Source organism: Rattus rattus, chromosome 2 (assembly GCF_011064425.1).
Source record: "Rattus rattus isolate New Zealand chromosome 2, Rrattus_CSIRO_v1, whole genome shotgun sequence".
Taxonomy (NCBI): Eukaryota; Metazoa; Chordata; class Mammalia; order Rodentia; family Muridae; genus Rattus; species Rattus rattus.
The window spans coordinates 107,888,147-107,894,083 of NC_046155.1; the positions used below are offsets into that span (position 1 = coordinate 107,888,147).

The following is a 5,937-nucleotide window of genomic DNA, read 5'->3' on the forward strand; positions in this document are numbered from 1 at the left end:
AAGGCACACCACATAGAACCTCCTTTCCCCAACTGGATCTTACTTCTTAATTGCCTCTTCAGTTACAAACCCATTAATGACCTTACCCGTTGGCAAAATTAGTAGCTACATCCTCCAGTCACCTCTCAACACCATTAGCAGGGGACCAAGCTTTCACTATGAGAACCTTTCCATGAAATCTTTATTGTCATAATTTCAAAGAAACAAAATAATCAAAAATTAACAGAATGGGAAGATCATGGCATTTGAGATATACAAGATATTTTTAGGGATAAGTAGAAATTGCTCTATTTGTTGTCCTTGTTGAGTGAATGAGTGCATGGATGAATAGCCCAAAAATAGAAATGAATCTTTAAGGCACTGTGGGAATTTGGACACACCATTTACCCTACCTATTCTCAGGCTGCTTAGTATAAAATACTATATATATATATATATATATATATATATATATATATATATATATATGGATAAGGCTATGTCTGTATATGTCTCCTGCTAACATTTTCATTTCCAAATTAATTTTGTGAGTTTATTATCCAAAACACATAAAAGAGAGCAATTTTATACTTTGCTAAGCCACACATTATAATCCATGCCACCTTCTGGCTCCAAATGGATAATTTGCAATACTGGAAGCACCAAAGTTATAGGCTCCACAACTCTTAACAATATCTGAGACTTGTTAACTATGTTCTTCTGGAAAAAATGTATCTAATATCTTTTAAATGACACTGTTTTATGTCCCAGCAAACTAGGAAGGACTGTACAGTAAAAACCAAGAGGTTGACAAGTTACATGAGTAACTTTCTTTAATATCATTTTGGAGCTAGCAGCTTAGATGTTCTGCCTCATTTCTGCCTTTTATTAAGAGAGAAACTACTTTTCATTCGTGAACTGTTGAAGAGACAGGCATTCTCTCCTCTATACTGGTTCAGGGTTGAACGCACCATCTAAAATAACAGTGAGCAAGAGCAGGATACTTGACTGAAATGCACCCATGCAGAGTATCAAGATTATCTAACAAATGACAAGGTTATTGGGGAGAGCAGAGGGAGGGAAAGTAGAAGTTAGGAGTCAGTTGAAGAAGTAAATAAATAAATAATAATAGAGTACTGCTCAGCTACTAAAAAGAATGACTTTATGAAATTCACCAGCAAATAGATAGAACTAGGAAACATCACCCTGAGTAAGGTATCCCAGACACAAAAGAACACACATGATAAGTGGATTTTAGCCCCAAAGCTCAGAATACCCATGTTACAACCCACGAACCAAGTGCAGCTTAAAAAAAGATCAAAGTGTAGATGCTTCAATCCTACATAGAACGGGGAACAAAATAATCACAGGTGGTAGAGGGAGAAAGGGAACTGGAAGGAAAGAGGAGGGGAGGAGGGAAACCGGCAGGAATAGGTTGGAAGCAACAGGAGAGAAGTACAGCGGGTCAGGAAATTGAATTGAAACATATGGCAGTGGGAGATGGGGAACTGAAGGTTGCCACTAGAAAGTCTCAGACTCCAGGGAAGTGAGAGGCTCCCAGGAGCCAATGGCAAAATACCCAGCAAAGGGTAGATAAAACCTGTAGAGACGATCTCCAGTAGATAGGCACAACCCCCAGTAGAGAGATGAGGTTACCCACGCATCTCAAAAATTTTAACCCAGACATGTTCTGTCCAAAAGAAAGATGGGGACTAAAAATAGAACAGAGACTGAAGAAAAGACCATCCAGAGACTGCCAGAGTACCTAGGGATCCATCCCATCTGCAGACATCAAACTCAGACACCACTGCTGATGCCAAGAAGTGCTTGCTGATAGGAGTCTGATATGACTCTTCCCTGAGAGGTTCTGCCAGCACTTAAACAATACAGATACAGATACTCACAGCCAACCACCAGACTGAGCAAAGGAACCACAACGGAAGAGCTAGGAGAAGGACTGAATGAGCTGAAGGGGATTGCAACCACAGAGGAAGAACATCAACTAACTGGACCACCCAGAGCTCTAAGGGACTAAACCACCAACAAAAGTGGAAAGAGCCAGGACTCCAGATGCATATGTAGCAATGGATGCCTCAGCAGAGATGCTAGAGAGGTGAGGTGGGAGTGGGTGAATTGGTGGAGGAGCACCCTCATAGAGGCAAAGGGGAGGGGGACAGGAGATGGGATGGGGGGTGGTGGAGAGTTAACCAGGAAGGAGGATATCATTTGAAATGTAAATGAATAAAATGATTAATTTTAAAAAAACAGAAATAAAAGAAACAATATGCTAGAAACAGCAAGCAACTTATAAAAAACTCTTTAATTTATTGAGATGTTCTCAGTGTGAAACACTAGCTCAGACAATGTGGGAGAATTAAGCCACTAAGCCTGACTGAGCAACACACAGTGTTCTATGAAGATTAGTCTACAATCAGATATCCTTGGTGTAACAAAAAGCCATGTTAGCAACAGAGGCACCATGTGTCAAAATTCTCTTCAGCTAATACGTTGATTTTTAACGTATTCTCTACTGTTCTGATTTTCAGATTTTTCTAGCTCAGTATCTGAAATGCTGCCTTTTATGAAGGTCACCTTACTATGGTCACAGTCTCTAACAAACTGTGTAAAAGGAAGATGACTTGGGGATTGCACAGTCCCACCTGCTAAATCAAATGGCAGTTTCGTTAGCCCAGGGTTTTTCCTTGTATTTCCTATACACTTAGTAGCTCACAGCTTAATTGCAGCTATCAGTATAGTAAGACCAAACTACTTCAAATCTCAGTGAGACATATTTATGAAATATTTCTTCTGGGTTTTCTTTCCTTTTTGCTTCTCACTATATATTTTAAATTGGTTTGGCAAACTGTATCATACAAGCCTTTCCACTTTGTTTATGAACCCTGCTATTCCTTGACCTCTGAAAAAGTGTATCTAAGAGTAAAATTAGAGAGTGGCATTTTGCTTTGGTGCAAATTACTCAGATGTCAAGAGTTGTGTACCTTAACCCTTTATTTCCCCTTAATGAACAATAACAGAAGAATGAATCGCAGTAAATTGTAGAATTGCTATGGGTTGATTATACTTTACATTGTCTCTACTACAGATCATGCCTGTCGTCACAGGGATCCCTCACAGCTTTTAGGGCATAAGCATCTTCCCCCTGGCCAGTGCCAACCCTCCTTGCTATAGTACATAGACCAGAGGTGTATTTATCCCACACCACCTAACCACTGGCTGACGGATGAATTTAAACATGAGAAATTCAGCTAAGAAAGAGCACTATGCTGTCATTCATATAATGGAAGTAAGATTACATACATAAGAAGTTAGTGTCAATTTTACAGAGGACTTTGTTGACATGAGTAGCCACATTGTGGCTAAGAGCTAGTGTGAAATGCTTTCAGGTGAAGGGATGGGGCATATTTGAAGGGAAGCAGTGGACGAAACCACTGTGGTAGATGAGAAGGGATAGAGGCTATCAGAGATGCAGTGACATTGCTGAAGAGTGAGAGCAAATGCCCAAGACCAAAAGAGAAAGGACAGAGGGCCTCACTTGTACCTTCTCACCTTTAGCCTTAGCAGGATTCACTCTAAGGTTCTTACTCAGGGTCCCCCATTCCAACCAAGATTTTTTTTAAGAAGAAACATCCATTTACCTTGTAGTAGAGGCTTTCTTAAACATTTTCTAGTGTTCTTTTCTGAGACATATCAATGAGAATTTTTGTTGTAATGCTATTTTTAATTCTCTCTGTGTGTGTATGTGAGATGGCACATGCACATGTGTGCATGTGAACAGACACAAGGATAGTATGACACATAAGTGGAACTTAGTTACTGCACTACTGCTGTCAAGAGACACCATGGCCATAGAGACTTTTATAAAAATACACTTTTTAAAATATTTATCATTACATTTATTTTTATTGGATATTTTTATTTACATTTCAAATGTTATTCCCTTCCACGGTTTCCCATCCATAAGCCCCTTTTCCCATCTTTCCTCTCCCTTCTATGAGGGTGTTCCCTCTCTCCAATCACCCCTCTTCCTGTCTCCCTGCCCTGATGTTCCCTACACTGGGGCGTGCAGCCTTGGCAGGACCAAGGACTTCTCCTCTCATCGGTGCCCAACAAGGCCATCCTCTGCTACATATGCAGCTGGAGCCATGGGTCTGCCCATGTGTACTCTTGGGTACTGCTTTAGTCCCTAGGAGTTCTGGATGATGGTATTGTTGTTCTTATTGGGCTGCGAGTCCCTTCAGCTCCTTCAGTCCTTTCTCTAACTCCTCCAATGGGGACCCCATTCTCAGTTCAATGCTTTGAGAGCATTCACCTCTGTATTTGTCATATTTTGGCTGAGCCTCTCAGGTGACAGCTATATAAGGCTCCTGTGAGCATTCACATCTTGGCTTCATCAATTTTGTCTAGGTTTGGTGGCTGTATATATATGAGCTGTATTCCCAGGTAGGGCAAGCTCTAAGTGGCCATTCCTTCAGTTTCTACTCCAAACTTTGTCTCCATATCTCTTCTTATGAATATTTTTGTCTCCCCCCCCCTAAGAAGGACTGAAGCATCTGTACTTTGATCATCCTACTTCTTGAGCTTCATGTGGTTTGTGGATTGTATCTTGGGTAACTTGACCTTTTGGGCTAATATCCACTTATCAGTGAGTGCATACTATGTGTGTTTTTTTGTGATTAGGTTACTTCACTCAGGATGATATTTTCTAGTTCCATCCATTTGCCTATGAATTTCATGAAGTCACTGTTTTTGATAGCTGAGTAATTGAGAGCTTACTTGCAGGAAAATTAGTCCATTATCATGGCAGGAAGCAGACAGGTATGGTGCTAGGAGAGTAGTTGAGAACTCTTCATCCTGATCCTCAGGCAGCAGGTAGAGAGACACTAGACCTGCTGTGAACTTTTTAAAACCTGAAAGTCCATAACATAACATAACATAACATAACATAACATAACATAACATAACACACTTCATCCAATAAGACCAGGCTTCCTAATGCTACCCAAACAGCTCCACTTCCTGATAACTAAGCATTCCAACATACAAGAGTCACTTTGTCAGGACTCTACTCATTCAAACCACAGGAAACAACTTTTAGGAGTCAGATTGCTTCTTCCACTGTGGATTCTAAAAAGGAATTCAAGTTGTTAGGTTCCATTGCAGGGACTCTTACCCACTGAACACTTTCACTGGCCCTGATTGTTTATTTTAATGCTCCTAAATAGCTTCATTTAGATGGAACTTGCACATCTTACTTTAAAAACACTCATGTGATCGCTTCTCGGCCTTTTGGCTAAGATCAAGTGTAGTAAAAACACTCATGTGTTGAAGTCCTTGTTTATGGGCAACCCCTCAGAGCCTTGGAGTCTCATCCCTCTCCCAAAACCTAACATCAGCAACTTTCATAGTCACCAAAGCCTTCATGTCTCAGCTTTGTGTTACTGGATAATCTAGTGGTAGTACAGAGATATAGTGTTGATCCTCGCCCTCCCATCCCGCCCCACCTTCCCAAATAGTCATCAGAAAAGTAAATGTGAGCAATAGTAACACTAAGTTAGCATTTCATTCCTGAACAAAGAACTATTTGCAAATGATATGTGCTGGCTAGGCACTCTCTGATTGGGTCTCATTGGTTATATCAACCTCACTGCACTACAGTGCAGGCCCAGGCCCGGAGTACTTGGCCAGGACAATACAAAATCAATGATATTTTTGTGGACTTTTCATTTCATTATACTTTGTTTTGACATTTTTTTTTTTGCGTAATTCGTCATTTGTTTTCATTTTGGGGCGCGCGTGCGCGCACACACGTGTGTGTGTGTGTGTGTGTGTGTGTGTGTGTGTGTTTGCTTTTTGTTTTTTCTAGAGAAAGAGAGGAGAGTGAGAGAGAGAACAAGAGAGGGAGAAAGAGAGAGAGAGAGAGAAAGAGAGAGAGAGAGA

General features: G+C 40.6%; 1 pseudogene; it reads left to right on the plus strand.

Moving 5' to 3' along the window:
• Nucleotides 1-5,270: 5,270 nt before the first annotated feature.
• LOC116895114 lies at nt 5,271-5,351 on the plus strand (annotated as a pseudogene).
• Nucleotides 5,352-5,937: the final 586 nt, after the last annotated feature.